The sequence below is a fragment of the Hypanus sabinus genome, chromosome 8 (assembly GCF_030144855.1).
Source record: "Hypanus sabinus isolate sHypSab1 chromosome 8, sHypSab1.hap1, whole genome shotgun sequence".
In the NCBI taxonomy this organism is placed as follows: domain Eukaryota; kingdom Metazoa; phylum Chordata; class Chondrichthyes; order Myliobatiformes; family Dasyatidae; genus Hypanus; species Hypanus sabinus.
Genome location: NC_082713.1, coordinates 172,194,326 through 172,214,078, shown reverse-complemented (window position 1 = coordinate 172,214,078; position 19,753 = coordinate 172,194,326). Strand labels below are relative to the sequence as shown.

Sequence of the window (19,753 nt, the reverse complement as noted above, 5' to 3'; positions counted from 1 at the left end):
GAATTAATTTGGCCTATTTCAGATCCTTTTCTCTACTTATACTTGTTCAGGTATGGAGTTCCGGAGTTCTTTTCTTGACACCTTTATATATTTATAAAGTGCTATTATTGCCCATGTTAGTTTTAGTTTAGTATTTTTTTTCAATATATATTTTTTCTCATATATAATTTCAATTTTTTTTTCTTGTTTCGATGATTATTTTTGTTTTTTTTTCATATATATTTATATAGACTTGATTGATTTATGTACCTTTTGTTGATGGATGTTTTAATAGGATATTATTATCCTATTACTAATGTAATCTCAAGTTTATTGAATCTGTAATCTATTCATTATTATGTGTTGTTTTTTTTTATATATGAAATTTAATAAAAAGATTGAAAAAAAAGAAGGTTGAGGAGATTCGGTATGTTACCAAACACTTGCAAATTTCTATAGCTGTACAGGAAAGCATTCTGACCTGTTGTATCACAGCCTGGGACAGGGCCTCTAACACAGAGTCACAAGAGACTACAGAGTGTTATAAACTCAGCTGGTTCCATCCCAGGCACAACTATCTCACCTTCAAGAGGCAGTGCATCAAGAAGGTGGAATCCATCATTAAAGATTCTCACTGATTACATGTGCTCATTTTCACAGAATATTTAATGGATTTCAAGTTCAAACTCTCTACATATTTAATTATGGTAGACTTATGGAGCCTGTACAACTTTAAACTATGAGAAAGTATCCACAAGTGGTACTGCAATTGTATGCAAACAATTCAGGATTTATCATGAGAATTCTTCAAATCATGGTCAAACTGTAGACAGAAGCTTACTGGAGAATGATGTTGAGGCACAATGGGGTATGTGATGGATATATCAACCTACTGACCTCAAACAGACCATGAATTCAGGAGAAAAAAATGCAAGATCATACAATACACTTCTGTTTTCAAAAATATGTAGCTAACTTGTGACAGAGAGATGCCCTTGAAGGATCAAAAGGGCTTACATAAAAATTACATCAGATACACATTTGTCTAAAGCATCTCAAACAAATAATTTCTGTTAGACTTTTGATTTCACGAACTGGAATATTTATCAGCTTTATTTCTCACATGTACTTTGAAACAGAGTGAAATACATTATTTGCTTCAACAACCACCACAGTTCAAAGATATGCTGGGGGCAGATTGCAAGCATCACCAACAACTTACTAACCCTAACCCATGATATAGTTCAAGTCCAAAACTAATGGTCATTCAACCATACGTGAATACCCACAAATAATGGCATCCATCTGCCTCAAATGACAATGGGCATAGATTTTTAAGTCTGGGTGGAAGGTGTGTAGATCCAGGGATGTCTAGTTGTCAAGATCCTCCTCTCAGCCTCACTGGTGTGGTCCAAAGGAATATTCCAGCTTGGCTGCAGGAGCTGCCAGAAGGATGTTCAGTGACATCCAACCACCTTAAAGGGCTCCACTCCAGATCTTCTGTCTGGGTTTACTCTGGTAGCTTTCGTCACTCTCGAGGCTGCCCACAAGGCAGTAGGGCTATTTACCCATAGCTGAGGACTCATGAATACAGCCAAATGAAACAGCATTACTCTGGGACCAGGGTGCAAAACACAATACCAACAATCACACAGCAGAAGGCACACAAAGCCCAAGATAGCAGTAAAATATGGTCACAGAAATAAAGTCCATGTCCCAGAGTCCATAAATACTGCAGCAGTTTACAGTTAAACAATACATCTTGTAAACACTACACTGACTCAAGCATGTATGCCACACCACACTTACATATAGGGTAATGATGAGACCACATCTAGAGTTCACTCTGTAGTACTGGTCTTATTATTTAAGCAAGGTTGTATTGAAAGCAGTTTGAAGATTTACTGGATTGATATCTGGAACAAGAGATATGGAAAGGTTGGGCAGGCTAGACATGTATCCACAGGAGTGAGGATACTTTATTGAATTACAAGCCCCAGTGGGTTCCTACCAAGGAGGATGTGGAGATGTTTCCACTTGCGGGGAAAACCTAGATGGAAGGGGATCAGTTATGATCATACTGAATACGGAGCAGGTTTGGGTACTTTGGGGGCCAATTCCTGCTATTTCCCTGAAATCTTAAGCAAATTAAATCAGGAGAGGATGATTTTTCCTCCAAGAATCATGAGCCTTTGGGCCTCTTCCTCAAAGGACAGTGCAAAGTTCAGCCCGAATATATTTTAAGCAAAATGTAGATAAATTTGTAATTTATTGAAATATTAATTGTCAGAGGAAATCAGACCCGAAGCCCACCAATTTCATACCAACCTACCTACTATTTACATTAATCTTGCATTTATCCTTTTCTATTCTTCCCAAATTCCAAAAATTTACTTACAAATGGCAGTAAACTAGAAAAACTGAAATGAACACAAATTACAAGATTCCAGACTAAGATACTAAGATAAACATTACCCACAAGCTCTGCTCTTTGCTTAGAGCCAATGTGGCAATGATACTTTCACCTCTGATAGAAAACACCAGATGACCATAAGACAGGAGCAGAATTAGACCATTCGGCCCATTGAGTCTGATCTACCATTCCATGTCTGATTCTTAAGCCCATTCTCCTTTCTCACCTTAACCTTTGAAACCCTGACTAATCAAGAACCTGTCAACCTCCACTTTAAATGTACCAATGACTTGGCCTCCACAGCCATCTGTGAAATGTATAGTTTGCATTAATAACCAACACAACCGAAGGATGTGTTGGGGGCAGCCTGCAAGTGTGGCCACACATTCTGGAACCAACATAGCATGCCCACTATGTTCAGCAGAACAACCCAAGTAACATTAGCAAAACAAGCCCCTTTCTTCCCATCTACACAGACAGTCATTCAACCCCAAGAAACGTTGCCTTCAGTGGACTTGCAGACAATGGACCTTTGACTTTCCCAGTGGACTGATGGAATTGTAGACCCAGGGCTTCTACCATTAAGCCTTGACTTTCAAACTTCTGATCAACCTGAGTCTTCAATATCAATTTCAGGACTAATTTTCTTTCAAATCTTGTTATATCAAAAATGTCAAACCAGATTAAATCAAACACATGTTGTAATAAATTTGTGATGTATCATTTTATTAACCCAAGCTGCTGCAAGTGTCTATTAATGATTTCCTGATTACTGAGTTAAACCGGGTTTGATCTGACCAGTCTTGTCAGACCATAGATACATGGACACAGCCACAATAACTTGTCACGAACTCAACCCCAATATCACAAAGCACACCAGTCATGGCGTGCAACTACATACACTTACAGCAAAAAAGTCTCAGAATGATCCAGATTTATATTTAACAGCTTATGCATCAAAATGCCTTGTGAAATGTTTCTAAATAACTGTGACATAGAAACATACAGCACAATACAGGCCTTTCAGCCCACAAAGCTGTGACGAACATGTCCCTACCTTAGAACTACCTAGGCTTTACCCATAGCCCTCTATTTTTCTAAGCTCCATGTAGCCATCCAGGAGTCTCTTAAACGACCCCATTGTTTCCGCCTCCACCACCACCGACAGCCCATTCCACGCACTCACCACTCTCTGTAAAAAAAAAACTTACCCCTAACATCTCCTCTGTACCTACTTCCAACCATCTTAAAACTATGCCCTCTCATGCTAGCCAATTCAGCCCTGGGAAAAAGTCTCTGACTATCCACACGATAAATGCCTCTCATCTTTTACACCCTTGTCCAAACCTTCTTGGTCCTCACTACTGGTGCTGCAGTCTTCAGTCTCTGCCTAAACTCAGGGAGTAGAAGTACAGCCAGGTGATCAGACTTCCCAAAGTGAGGGTGTGGAATAGCACAGTAGGCATTCTTGATGGTGGTGCAGCAGTGGTCCAGTGCACTACTTCCTCTGGTATTGCAAGTTATCTGTTGATGGTAATTGCTTAGTGATTTTTTCAGACTGGCCTTGTTAAAATCTCTCAAAACAATGGTGAAGGTGTTAGGGTGCATGTTGATCCCATTGCTCAGATCATCCAAAGCCTGCTTAACATTGGCCTGAAGTGGAATGTAAACTGCAACCAGAATGACCCCAAAGAATTCCTGTGGAAAGTAAAAAGGATGACACTTTACTGTGAGATATTCCAGGTCTGGTGAGCAGAATTGGGACAGCACTGATATATTCGTGCACCAAGAAGAGTTGATCATGAGGCAAACTCCTCCACCTCTGCTCTTGAATGACTCTATAGATTTATCTATAGATTTATCATTTATCTATCCTGATGGTGTATATAGAAAACCCGTCGATCCAAATCGCTGCATCCAAAACAGAAGGGGTTAACCAGGATTCTGTGAAACAAAGGACACATGCCATCCTAATGTCTCTCTGATTCAGCACCCTGGCTCTGAGATCATCGATTTTATTCACCAAAGACTGCACGTTCACCAGCAAGATAGTCAGTATAGGGAGTTTAAAACCCCATTTCCTTAAACACACTTGTAATCCTGATCTTCACCCACACTTTCTCCGAGATTTTCTCCGTGGACCCTTCTGACCACAGACTGTGTTAATTCTGTCAGTCTTAAGCAGCATTAGTTTAAATGTATTAAGACATCTTTGTTGACTGTATTGACCTTGGAAACAGTTGTGCTTTTTAACTATAACAGGCTGAAATGGGAATATGTAATTGTATCCATTGAGAGTACTGCTGCTACTCGAGTCGCACCTAGGCGCCCTGGAGGCCCTGAATAATTCAAAGTATAAAAATTTAAAAACACTAAGTACTGATTAATAAAAAGCAATTTACCTGAACCCTTTAATATATGCCATCCCATGTCACTGCAGCAGCCAAGAAAGCACACACGAACTACATCTGGCCCTCAACTCAATGTGACTTCAGCAGGTCACATGTACAACACCACATGTTGTGTATTCTTCCAGCTTCCCCACTCGAATGCAGAGAAGTGGATGACAAATGTACTAACCTGCACACTATAGTCAGTTAATTGCTTTCCACAGTAATGCCACACAGCAGCCCATTGTTCCCAAAAGCTTCCCCATAACTGCTTAAGCAGATTGGTCTGCCATTTCTTGACATAGCCCCCACCTTTTTGAAGGGTGTTATATTTTGGTACCTTCTAATGCTCTTGCATTAGGGTCATCTCTGCTGTATCTAAGAAGAATCAAAAAATTCCAGCAGAGAACCATTTACTCAATACACACTTGCACAAAACAGTTTGAAAAAAATTCTGGATTCAAGATTCACCAATACCTGAAGGAATGATTTCTAAGGCAAATCTTTAAAAACATGCAAACCCAAAAGATACTGCGTTTGCTGGAAAGTGTGCACGAAACGCTAGAGGAACGCCACAACTCAGGTTGCATCCATGGAGGGGAATAAACCTTCCACATTTCTAGCTGAGACCCTTCATCAGGACTCATCACTCTTCTCCCTAGATGCTGCCTGATATGCTGAATTTCTCCAGCATTTTGTGTTACATAATATGCAACATGCTTGTAAATGCAACCCTCAAGATCGGCCGGCATGTGTTTGTCTAGGGCAGGGGTCAGCAACCTTTACCACTGAAAGAGCCACTTGGACCCGTTTCCCACAGAAAAGAAAACACTGGGAGCCGCAAAACCCGTTTGACATTTAAAATGAAATAACACTGCATACAACGTTTTTTTTGCCTTTATGCTATGTATAAACAAACTATAATGTGTTGCATTTATGAAATTGATGAACTCCTGCAGAGAAAACGAAATTACATTTCTGCATGCAACAAAAACATTTTGAACTCCGAAAAAAAGACGTTGGGTTGAAAGTTACTTTTAAGTAAAATATTCAATGTCTATTTGAGTCCTTCTTGTATTTATGAAAAACGCCGAACTTAAATTTTCCGCCAGCAGCAAACCAAAAATAACGTCAGCCAGCTGTCATCCTGAAAAATGAAAGGACTATTTCACTGAACAATGAAAAAATATGAATATAAGTAAAATAATAGGCAATTAAAATATTTATCATACTTGGTTAATGGGATTTCTGCTCCTGGACCTCAGCGCACAGCGTCTGCACATCAGGGCTGTATGATGTCACCTTCATCTTTACACAGGATCGCAAGCTGTCATCTGTGAGGTTTTCAATATCACTCCATTTGTGTTTCTGAGCAAGAACGGCCTTCTGACGGGCAACATCTTCAAGGTCTGCTGTCAAGCGTCTAAACTTGGACACCCATATGTCTTTGTCGGCTATGTCGGCCAGTTCCATCTCAAGATCAGGTTGACTCACACCTGCCAATGCAGTCGTATTCAGTAGGGAAGGATCGATGCTTAAGGGAGTGACCGGGAAGGATAATGTGTTTTTTTCCTCTCTGAACTCACAGAAGCGTTTCCCAAACGATGTTTGCATTGCGATGATTGCAGAATGTAAATACTCCGAAATTATCATGTCGTGACCTTGTTTGAACTCTCTCAAATTGGGGAAGTGAGACAAAGTGCCTTTCTGTAAATCTCTGGCAAGCACTGTCAACTTGCGCTCGAATGCCAAAACATCCTCCAACATGTGCAGGGCTGTACGTCCTTTCCCCTGAAGAGCTGTGTTCAGCGTGTTCAGGTGCGCTGTCATGTCTACCATGAAGTGTAGCTTTTCCAGCCACTCTGGCTGTTCCAGCTCAGGAAAGGTGAGCCCTTTGCTGCCCAGGAAAGTTTTCACTTCTTCCAGACACGCGACAAAGTGTTTCAGCACCTTCCGTCTGGACAGCCAGCGATAAAAACACGTTGTAGCGGTGTCAGTAAACTGCAGTCAAAGATAGCTTTATTCGAACTAAACAGCCTTGCTTTTAAGCCTCCCTCAACCCAGCCCCCATGGACGCAGATGCTGCAAAAGACGCGTACTCACAAACCCCCGTAGGCTATCTCCCTTAGCCGGAATGCTGGCTAATTGTGAGCCGTTTCGGATGTGGCAGGAAATGTGTCGCTACACTTAGGTTGTACAAGATCACCATAATTACATTTCAAAAGCTAACAAACTAACATAAAATACATTTTAATTAAATACTGACCAATTATTTCCCAAAGCCACAGGGAGCCGCAGCACAGAGGTGAAAGAGCCACAAATGGCTCGGGAGCCTCAGGTTGCCGACCCCCGGTCTAGGGGAAAGACAGCCTCTGCCCCAACGAAACTGAGAAGTCTCGTTTGGGTGGCTGCTGCATGATGTGTTGCCCGGTTACAAATCCGAACCGCAAAATATCAGACGGTACACCACATGCAATTAAACGACTGAACTTTATAAATCTAAATCTGACTATAGGGTTTGTAAAGAAAATAAAAAGGGCCAATTTTAATGAAACAGTCTAATGCACATGTTGGAGCTCACAGTCCCATCCATTTGTTCCCCATCGACCGCCTCCTCCGAGCGTCACTGACCCTCGGACCCTCGCTCCAAATCCACTCCATCCGCTGGTCTACCAACTCCCTTCACTTGCGTATTCTCTCTTCATCTCTCGCCAACAAAAGACCGTGAAATCCTTGCTCTCAGAACCACAAGAACGAACAACATTTCTCTCATTGGATGGCACACATTCCAAACCCCCGTTATCTCTAGTAATAACCCAAACATTGCTGCTACAGAGAAACCATTACATTAACAGTGAACATTACAGAGGCCATTACATTAGCAGTGAAACCCTACAGTGCATTACACTCTCTCTCTCCCCCCCCCACACCCATCAAATTTAGTCATGTCCTCATGGCATTGAGATAATTCACCAACCCTTTCTACAAAGCACAAAGTCCAACCCAGGTGTAAAAGGCAGTGACTTAGCTCCTAAAATGGTAGGGATCACACTCTGCTCCCCTGGTGCTACATAGGCCAGTCTATCCGCTGGTCTCCTAATTCTGAGACCTCCGTTCCCCCTCACCTCACTCTTCAGGTTCAAACACTACTAGGGATACTTCGAGTCTACCAGGCAAGGCCTCCCCCGACCAATCACTGGTGTCCTCCTGCCACTCAGACCCCTCTGTGGCCAAGCCCCACCTCATTCCTTTCAGGGTCCCGCTGCAACCCAGGCTATCCACAGACGCTCCCCCCCCCCCCCCACTTCACCTGACTCAGTGGGAGAAAGGCTGGAAGTCTCTTCCTCAATCAATGGGGAGTTAGCAAAAGGTAGTATGTACCACACATTCAGGTCCTCATTGTCTGAATCAGTATCCCTCTCGGGGTAGGGGCCGGCTTAACCTCTCCTGCAGTTGCCCTGTGTTTTCTCAGAGTCCTCTTACTAGGTGCAGGCTCTGGGTCTACCAGCATCTCTTGTCTCAGGGAAGCAGGTGATTCCAATGGAGAATCTTGACAGGTCCATTCCTATCCTCTGGTTGCACCCGGAGAACTGACAGGTTTGGCATCTGACTCTCCACCACATATGGTGTAACCGCCTAGCGGTCAGCCAACTTGTGCTTTCCAGGTAGCCCCAAATTCCTTTTAAGGACTCAGTCTCCTGGCAGGAGTTGGGAAAACCTCGCCTTTTGATTATACCGCCTCTTATTTCTTTGATTCTGATTGGCAGCCACGACCCCAGCTAATTCATAAGCCCCTTTTCAGCTCTCTTCTCATATCAGACATATATTTCAGTTAAGTCTTGGTGGTAAGTCACCCTCATCAGTCCCAAAACAAAGGTCAATGGGCAACTTCGCCTCGTGCCCGAATATCAGATAGTATGGCGAGTACCCGGTAGCTTCATTTTGGGTACAGTTGTAACTGTGGATCAGATGTTCAATGTGTTGACTCCACCTGCACTTCTTGCTGATCTCCTAGGTTCCGAGAATGTCTAGCAAGGTCGGGCTGGGGATCACCCTGCAGATGATAGGGTGTGGTCCTCAACTTCAACTCCAAGCATGTCAGTACTCTCAAAATCCCATTCTTGATCATTATGTATCTGGCTGGGAAGGCCATGATAAATGAAATGTTTCTCCCGTAACACTTTGACCACCATAGATGCCCTCTGATCCTTGGTAGGAAAAGCCTGCACATATCCGGTGTAGTGGTCTGGGATGACTAAGACATTTGCCAAGTTCTACCGACAGGAAATCCATACACACCAGGTCAAAGGGCCCCGCACTCTGCAAGTGGGACAAGGGAGCTGCTTGCATTGGCAGAGTCTTCCGCTGTATGCATCGAATGCATGACTTGCAGTATTCTTCAACCTCCGACTTCATCCAGGGCCAGTAAAACCAGTCTGAGCAATCCATAGGTCTTTTTCACCCCCAAATGTCCCAAATCATCATGAAGTGACTTTAACACAATTCTCCGATACTCCTCCAGCAGAACCAGCTGGCAACACCGAGGTTAGTCCAGGGGTGATGTGACCCGGTATAAGATCTGGTTCTGCATCTCCAACAGAGGCCATTCTCTCAGTAATGGAGATACCGATGCATGTTTTGTCTTCTCTGCCTGAGCCATGTCTCCCTTTTCAACCACTGACCAAATACTACCAATGCTTGGATCATCTCACTTAGCAGCTGCCACTTCCCAGAACTCAATTCCGGCAGCTGATCTGCCCTTAGAGCCATAAGCTTGGGGAATGGCGTCATCAGAAGCTCCCAATTGATCCACTACTCGATCATGCCCCTCCTTTCCCTCTGCCTTCACGGGGATGGCAAACTGACACATGGTCTTTACCCTGGGGCAGGAACACTCTCCCACTCCTCATCCCTATCCAGTCCCTCATATGCCCGTCCGGACAATGCATAGCATCAATGTTCCTGCTTCCTGGCTGTTACTTCAGGCTGAAATCATAGACAGACAGCTCCACCAACCACCGATGTCCTGTGGCATCCAGTTTTGCCAAGGTCAGGATAAAAGTTAGGGAGTTGTTGTCCGCCCTCACCTCAAACTTGGCCCCATAGTTCAGTTCAGTTCCATTTCAGTTTATTGTCATTTAGAAACCACAAATGCAATGCAGTTAAAAAAAGAGACAATGTTCCTCCAGAATGATATCACAAAAGCACGACAAAACAGACTGCACCAGAAAATCCACATAATGTTTGGCAATCCCCAATCCAGAGTCCGGACAGGCTGCTGCGTATTAATATCGCACTACCATCTTAGTGCATACCCCGGAAAGGAGCTCCAAATCCACCAGACAAAACAAGACTACCCAGACACACCAAGTCAGGAGACCAACTCTAGCACCCAACAAACCAAGAACTAAAGCCACAAGACCTGCACAAAACCATATAGTTACAACAGTGCAAACAATAGCATAATTGATTAAAAAAAACAGACCATGAGCACAGTAAAAATATTAAAAGACTATAAGTTCGAAAGAAACCACCACAGTTTCCACAAGTCCTCAGGGTCCCGACAGACTCGTCATCCCACGCAGGCAGCAGAAGGGAATACCCCCACTATAGACTTCCAAGGTGCCTCTGGACTCAGCCTCACTGACGCAGCACACAGTGAAAGCGCCCCGACCGCAGCTTATCCATCACTACCATTTCAATGCCAGAAATTCCAACTTGTGTGTAGAATAGTTTTTACTTGGAGGGCGACAGACTCCAGCTGACAAACGCAATGGGTCTCAAACCAGTGCCCTGATCCTGATACAGGACATCACGCCCCCCCCCCCCCAGCCCTCTCAGACCCACAAGAATCAGCAACATCCTTTTCATTGAATGGCGCACAGTCCAAACCACCCCCCCCCCGTTATCTCTAGTCATAACCTAAACATTGCTGCTACAGAGAAACCATTACATTAGCAGTGAACACTACAGAGAGGCCATTAGATTAGCAGTGAAACCCTAATCCATTGGATTAGTGTGTTACATAAACATCAACAGGTCTTTTGCAGCCTATAGTAAATGCACTGACATCTTAGAGCCAACAGGGAAAAGTGGATTTAAGTGCTGCTGACCTCTCACTTGAGAAGGGTCGTTTATTCATAATCAAAGATACATTGTCAAAAATACAAAATGTTAGTGAGATATCTAATCAGTGCAAGTTTAATTCTCACACTTCCTCAAGCTTGCCAACTGATATGTCTGAATACTTAAAGACTATACCGTCTATTCTGTGAGAGGGGCTCGTTATGGAAAAGTAAATTAACAAATTAAACATTTAACCTTTTCAATAAAGAAGTCAGAAATGAAATGAAACACAAGATTTATGTAAAACTGTAAAGCACAGCATTGCTTTGAAAATAATAACATTCAATGTTTAAATATTTCAAAATATTTTCAATAATCATGCATTAGGGCTAAGTTTTGAAAGTGTGTCAACTGATGTCACTGAGGGAAAAGGTGAAAAAATTCCACCAAGCCGCGTCACTTCATCTCTCCAACTTGTACTGTAAGCTTACAGCCAACATCTTAATGGGGCATACAGTAGGCCACATCAGACAAACCACTCCGTTCATCATAAAACCCAAACACAGTTCAATCACACACTATGTGCTTTTATTGCTGTATTCAGAAATTGTACGTGTCGCTGCATGTTGTAGTAAAAAACTTTTCCCCAAACTGGATCGCATTATAGACAAAAACTTTGTAGTATTTCATTACTTGATACAAGTAATTTTATGAAAAGTGCAACAGAGTCTTATAAATATTTCTCAATGAAGCCAACATCTTCTTGTCAAAGAGCATGTAAAATAGTTACTTAGCCCACAAAACCCACACCACCAGCTGCACTGATCCCACCTTTCTACATTCTATGCCTGATCAAGTCGAGTGCTTGTCAAGGTACTTCTTAGATGCTGCCAGTGACTGCTCATCCATCATTCTCAGGCAGTATATTCCAGGTACTCACCTCTCTGGGTGAAAAACTTCCCCTTCAGACCTCCTCTAAATCTCTTATCCTTTTCCCTGAATCGGTGCTCTCTAGTTATATCTTTCTCCAATAGTTTCCTGCAATCTACCCCACTGATACCTCTTGTGGCTTTATGTACTCAAGTCATGTCCCTGCTTAATCTCCTCTGCTCCAAGAATGATTTAGCCTCTCATGAAACACTACATCCCTTCTAACATCTTGGGGAATCTATACACATTCTCCAGCAGTGACATTTTCCCTACACAACTGCATGAAGCACCCCAGCTGCAGAATAATCAATCTTTATGAAGTCAGAGCAAAATCTTCCTGCTCTTGTATTTAACAGTCCAATGAATGAAGGCCAGAATCCTATATGCCTTCTTAACAATATTAGTACATGCTCTGTCATCTTCAAAGCTCTTTGGAAAGGGCCTGTCCCAAGAAAAGGTTAGCAACACTACCTATCCTGCTGAGTTACTGGAAAAAGTTGAAACCCCTCCCACAGATACTGTCTGACATACTGATCACTTCTAGTAGTTCCAGTCTGTTTGACTGTCCGTGTTGGCATTTTAAAAAACTTTCCATGCAACTATACTTCTCCTATGAAAGGACAACAGTGCTACTGCCACTTTTCAAATATTCCACTGAATGAGCACAACTATGGCAAAATCAAGTTAACTCTCCATTGCCTGAAACAGTAGATTACTTGGCCACTTCTTGAGGATATTATCAGACATCCATGAGGATGGAGCTTGTAGCCTACCTGGCTTGGAAAGGTAAAACAAACCAACCAACTTTTCAATGTCAACCCAAAACTTTGCCAGTGCAACTTACTTCACATATAGCAGGACAGAATTACTACACACATTTCTGTGTTGTGCATGACCATAACAAAAATAACATGGTTCAATAATGTAAATAGAACTCAACACAAGAGATTCTGCAGATGCCAGAAATCCAGAGTAACACACAAAAATGCTGGAGGAACTCAACAGGTCAGCCAGCACCTTTTGGAGAGGAATAAACAGCCGACATCTCGGGCCAAGTCTAGTCCTCATGAAGGGTTTTAGCCTGAAACATTGACTGTTTATTCCCCTTCACAGATGCTGCCTGACTTGCTGAGTTCCTCCAGAATTTTGTGTGTTTTGCTCTGTAAGTAGCATTCATTTTTCCAAAGCAAGTAGGAAACAGTAGACCAACAGGGAGAAATAATTGGTGTAAAGTGTGTGCTCTCATTAAGATGCCATGTAAGGGACAGACAGCACAGTAAAAATGAGACATGAAGTCAACTGAAGCATCTCAGTGTCAACTGCCTGTTATAGTTTGGTAATAAACAAGACTTAATTTATTCCAGTTTCACTTGCAGCAACTGGCTCTACAAAAATATATATCCCAAAATACTTGTCTCCACCAATTTCCAATTTGGCAACAGCTCTTATACCTAGCTTGTATTTCTAACTAGCCACAAATCATACACTGGAACACTCTAGACTATTTAAATCCCATCAAAATGTTAACCCAGTACACTTTTAAGTACAGGATTTGATTTAACTGTGGTTCCTATTTGAAGAAAGGTTCCTGATTGTAGGATTATACCACATACTCAGTATAATAATTCATTTCAATGCTGTTCTATGATTGGATATCTGACCTCAGTTAGCTCAAGTATCAGTAAAGTCAAAACCCCTTTAAAGGGTCTCAACTGCTATATCTGATTACAAAAATTAAAAAGTAAAAACATTTAAATACAAAAAAAATTGATTTAGAGATACAGCACAGAACAGGTCCTTCAGGCCTAACGAGCCACACCGGCCAGCAACCCACCCATTTAACCCCAGCCTAATCACCAGACAATTTACAATGACCAATTAACCTAACTGGTACATTTCTGGACCCTGGTAGGAAATCAATGCCCACATGGGGAGAATGTACAAATTCCTTACAGATGGAGCCAGAATTTGAACTCTGAACTCCGGAATGCCTTAAGCTGAAATAGTGACACATTAACTGCTATGTTATCATGGTCCCACAAATGTTGGAGGAACACAGCCGGTCAGGCAGCATCTATGGAAATGAGTAAACCGTCTATGTTTTGGGCGGAGACCCTGTATCATGATAAAAATAAAATAGCAAATAAAATAATGAGAGAAAACATTTGAGACACATGGGATGATGTGTCTTCTATTTACAGAAAACCTGCTCAGTACTTTCACACTTAGTCATTACCTAACTCATTGCCTATTCATGTGAGTTACAACAGCGAGCTTGAAACTTCACTCAGCTCTGAAATAATGGCACAAGTGACAGTTGAGAAGTACACAGGAATCATTAAACTATTTACACATACTGACCAACTTACTGAACATTTACAGCAATTTATCACTTCCAAAATTCCACAGTACAGGTCTCAGCCATTTTAATGGTTGTCATGTCCACAATCGGAATTTTAAACACAAATTGAATTACTTAGGAAACCCACAACGATTGGCATGCATGGAGCGAACAGATTCTTATGTTTCATGTCAACCCATAGGCAGCCAGACATTGGCAAAGCCTGGCATATGAATACAGTAAGGAGGGAGAGTCCAGAAGATCTGGGTACAAACTGGTAGCATCACCATCTGGCATGGAGGCGCAACTGCATAAGAATGGAAAAAAGCTGTAGAAAGTTGTAAACTCAGTCAGCTTCATCATGGGCACTAGCCTCTCCAGCATCCAGGACATCTTCAAAAGGCAATGATTCAAAAAAAAGCAGCATCCATCATTCAGGACCCCCATCACCCAGGACATGCCCTTTTCTCATTGCTACCATCAGTGAGGAGGTACAGGAGCCTGAAGCCACACACTCAATGTTTTAGAAACAGCTTCTTCCCTTCCACCATCAGATTTCTGAATGGACAATGAATCCATGAATACCAACTCACTATTTTTCTCTTTTTGCACTACTTAATTAAGTGTGTGTGCGTATATATATATATATATATATATATACATACACACACTTGTTAAAGCAATTTAGTTTTCTTTTGTAAGATGTAATGCAAAATACTGCTGCCACAAAACAACAAATTCTGAGGGTAGACTTCTGCCCAGAGCTCCCCACACATTAACAAGGCCCTACAGACAGTTAGTTCTTCCCGCTGGGTGACCGGCCCATAATTAGCCAGTGACCAGACCCCGGGTTACGCGCAGACATTCCACTTCACTGTCCCTCAATGACCTGATCGCATCCCCTGGCGAAGAGAGCGCGCACTCGGTAACTCACTAATGGAAGCGTCTTCCACTTTGACTGTGTAAAAGCGCCCGTTCCCTCCGGACTCGCAGATTCCCGGGTCAATCACACATTTCCTCGCTGACCCCATAAGCGCGCAAACCCCAAGGACATGAACGCGCCACCAGCGAACCCCGCTGGCAGTGGACGCGCATTTCCAGTGACCCGTGGCAAGGGTCAGAAACACTCACACTCCACCCGGGAACGTTACCGTTAACCAAGACCCACCTGCTTCGTTGCCCTGGGCCACCGCAGCACCCGCTCTCAGATGCCAGTAGAGGCGGCGGCAGCCTGACACTCGACAAACAGGCGCACAGCAACCGCCCCTCACTCCTCGCCGCCGCCGCCGCCGCCTCGGCACTCCGCGTCCACCCCCACCTCACGTGACATACTGCTCTCAGTGACCATTGGTCCGCCTAAGCAGGAATCCCCGCCTCTTATTGGATGCCACAGCCGTCCGTACAGCACGGAAGGAACAGGACCTATGGAGGCGGACTCCCACTGCGAATACTCGCAGCTAACGGATTGGTCAAGGCCCCTGTCAGTTTGGAGTGGGTGGTGGGACGTACACTGAGGCGCGAAGGGGAGTGAGCGTCTTTAGGAAACATAGCAACCTTTAGCCCTTTAGGTAAGTGCTGCCCTTCCCACACTACCATATTTACCCGCATAATTATTTATTATTGTCACGGGAGCAATGAAAAACTTTCTTTTGCATGCCATCCATACAGATTCACAATAGTGCGCTGGGGTAGCATATGAAGTAAGAATAACAGAACATAGAATAATATGGTACAGTTACAGAGAAAGTGCAGTACAGGTAGACAATAAGGTGCAAGGGCCACGACGAGGTGGTTCATGGGTTAATCTGATGCCTACAACAGTTACTGTGGTATTGGAATTAGGATCGGTTTATTACATCCATCATTAAGGACCTCCATCACCCAGGACATTCCCTCTTCTCATTGCTACCACCGGGGAGGAGGTACAGGAGCCTGAAGACAGGCACTCAACGATTCAGGAACAGTTTCTTCACCTCTGCCATCCGATTTCTGAATGGACATTGAACCCATGAACACTACTGTATATTTATTTATAATTTTTACTTCTATTTTGGCACTACTTATTTAATTTAACTATCATATACATATTTACCGTAATTTACAGAATTTTCTATTAATATATATTGCATTGTACTGCTGCCGCAAAAACAGCTAAATTTCACAGCATATCCTGGTGATATTAAACCTGATTCTGATTCAGATTATTATCACATGTACCAAGATACAGTGAAAAGTTTGTCTTGCATACTGTTCCTACAGATCAGATCATTACATTGTGCAGTGAGGTAGAACTGGGTAAGAATGAGAGGTGGGCTGAAATAGAGTCTAGAACTAGGAGATATAGTGGCCCCAGGACACTGGGTCAGCCATTTAGGACAGGGATGAGAAAGATGTTCTTCTCAATGTTGTGAATGCTTGGAGTTCATTATCCTGGAGTTCTGTGAATGTTGAGTCATTGAAGTTATTCAAATTTAACATCAATTGGTTTTTGGCATTGTGGAGATCACAAGATATGGGAAGGTGGAGCCAAATCATAAACAGGAGATTCTGCAGATGCTGGAAAGAAATCTAGCTCAATCCACACAAAATGCTGGAGGAACCCAGCAGGTCAGGAAGCATCAATGGAAATAAAGAAAGAGTTAATATTTTGGGCTGAGACAGTTCATCAGGACTGGTGCTAATGTGCATGTTCAGCAATGATGTGTGATCCAGACTGATTGTTGGTCTATGAAGACTCCGTAGCACAGTAAAGCTATTACAGTGCTAGACCCAGATTCATTGCCCGCTGCTGTTGTAAGGAGATTTTACATTTCCCCTACTGCATGGATTTCCTCCAGGTGCTCTGGTTTCCTCCCACATTCCAAAGACACACAGGTTAAAATTAGTAATTGGTGGGCATGCTGTGTCAACACATGTGGGCTTATTGATTGATTGAGAATAGACCCTTCTGGCCCTTTGAGCCATGCTGGCCAGCAACTCCCAATTTAACCCCAGCCTAATCATGGGACAATTTATAATGACCAATTAATCTACCAACCAGTATGTTTTTGGACTGTGGGAGGATACTGGAGCATGCGGAGGAAATCCACGCGATCACAGGGAGAAGGTACAAACTCCCTTCAGGCAGTAGCAGGAATTGAACCCAGTCACTGGTACTCTAAGATGTTGTGCTAACCACCATGTCACTGTGTCATTTTAATATACATGTGACAAATACAGATAATCTTTGTGTGATTGTACAGGACAGCAGAGCTGAGTTTGTCCACAATTGAATGGCCTGCACTTGTCTCTACTAAAGGTTCCTGTATTCCTTGGGTAAACTCAGCAAGTCAGACAATATCTGTGAAAGAGTAATGTTGACATTTCAGGCCAAAATCCTTCGTCAGGACCTGGCCTGATGCTGCCTGACCTGTTGAGTTCCACCAGCATTTTGTGTGTTGCTTGGATTTCCAGCACCTGATTGTTTATATTTCTTAGATGCTCATTTTTCCTGAGATCAACTTTTCATTGATATTTTTTTTTTATTTCAAATTTTTATCATAATCCAAGGAAAGTTTAATTCACATTTTCTAGATTATTGTTCCTAGCCTTTGACTTTTGGTCTTAGCATATTTCTAACTGTGCTGTACCACTTCAAGTCAAGTCAAGTCAAGTCACTTTTTATTGTCATTTCAACCATAACTGCTTCAATCAGATCCCCGCTCATCCTTCTAAATTCCAGTGTATACGAGGCCAGTCGCTCCAATCTTTCAACATATGACAGTCCCACCATCCCAGGAATTAACCTCGTGAACCTACGCTGCATTCCCTCAATAGCGAGAATGTCCTTCCTCAAATTTGCACACAATATTCCAGGTGTGGTCTCACCAGCGCCCTGTACAACTGCAGAAGGAGCTCTTTGCTCCTATACCCAACTCCCCTTTTTATGAAGGTCAACATGCCATTAGCTTTCTTCACTGCAGCTTTGTGTCATCTGCGAATTTGCTAATGTATATGTCCCACAGAAGAAGTTGTTCCCAAATCGCAGGGGTAGGCAATCGTGACTGACAAGGGAAGTTAAGGACTGCATAAAAGACAAGGAAAGGATGTATAAAGTTGCAAAAGTGAATGGGAGATTGGATTATTGGGAAGCTTTTAAAATCCAATAAAAAGTAACTTAAAATTCAATAAGAAGGGAAAGATGAAATATGAAGGCAGTCTAGCCAATAATCTAAAGCAGGATACCAAAAGTATTTTCAGTTATATAAAGAGTAAAAGGGAGGTGAGAGTTGGTATGGGACGACTGGAAAATGATGCTGGTGAGGTAGTAATGGGGATCAAAGAAATGGGAGATGATCTTAATAGGTACTTTGCATCTGCCTTTACTGAGGAAGACACTAGCAGTGTGCCAGAGGTCAGTGAGCAGGAGTAAGTGCCATTGTTATTACAATGGAAAAAGTGCTATGCAAACTCAAATGTCTTACGACAGATAAGTCACCTGGGCCAGATGGACTACATCCCAGAGTTCTGAAAGAGGTTGCTGAAGAGATAAAGGATGTATTGGTCATGATCTTTCAAGAATACTTGACACTGGCATGTTCCCAGAGGACTGGAAGATTGCAAATGTCACTCCACTCTTGAAGAAGGGAGGAAGGCAAAAGAAAGGCAATTATAGGCCAGTATGCCTAACCTCAGTGGTTGGGAAAGTGCTGGAGTCTATTATTATAAATGAGATTTCAGGGTACTTGGAGACCATTGGTAAAATAATTCAAAATCAGCACCGTTTCTGTAAAGGGAAATCTTGCCTGACAAATCTGTTAGAGTTCTTTAAGGAAGTAACAAGCAGGGTAGACAAAAGAGAGGAAGTAGATGTCATTTATTTGGATTTTCAGAAGCCATTTGATAAGGTGCCATACACGAGACTGCTTAATAAGATAAAATCCTATGGTGCTACAGGAAAAATACTGACATGGATAGCGAATGGCAGGAGGCAGTGAGTGGGAATAAAGGGGGGCCTTTTCCGATGGCTGCCAATGACTAGTGGAGTTCCTCAGGGGTCAATATTGGGACTACAACTTTTCGTATTTTTTGTTAATGATTTGGATAATGGAATTGATGGCTTTGTGGCAAAGTTTGTGGATGACACAAAGATAGGTGGAGGGGTTAGTAGTGCCATGGAAGCAATGGAATTTCAGCATGACTTAGACAAATTGGAAGAATGGGCAAAAAAGTGGCAGATCGAATACATTGTAGGGAAATGTATGATAATATGTTTTTGTAAAAGGAACAATAGTGCGGACTATTATCTAAATGGGGAGAAAGTTTAAACATCAGAGGTGCAGAGGGACTTAGGAGTCCTCATGTAAGACTCCCAGAGGTTAATTTACAGGTTGAGTCAAAGGTAAGGAAGGCAAATGCAATGTTGGCATTTATTTGAAGGGAAATGGAATATAAAAGCAAGGAGATAATGCTGTGCCTTTATAAAACACTATTTAGGCTGCACGGAGTATTGTCAACTGTTTAAGGCCCCATATCTCAGAAAGGATGTGTTGACACTGGAGACTGTCCAGAGGAGGTTCATGAGGATAATTCCAGGAATGAAGGGGTTAACATGCAAGGGGTGTTTGCCATCTTAGGGCCTATACTCACTAGAAT

At 42.6% G+C, this 19,753-nt stretch overlaps 1 protein-coding gene across 5 annotated transcripts in view; it reads right to left on the bottom strand.

Moving 5' to 3' along the window:
• ppfibp1b (PPFIA binding protein 1b) overlaps nucleotides 1–15,430 on the bottom strand; it is a 290,693-nt gene extending 275,263 nt beyond the window's left edge. For all 5 annotated transcript variants that reach the window (XM_059978579.1, XM_059978581.1, XM_059978578.1 and 2 more), the window contains exon 1: nucleotides 15,288–15,430. The gene's annotated coding sequence lies outside the window, so the exon portion shown is untranslated. The remainder of the gene's footprint in view (nucleotides 1–15,287) is intronic.
• Between the last annotated feature and the right edge of the window lie 4,323 nt (nucleotides 15,431–19,753).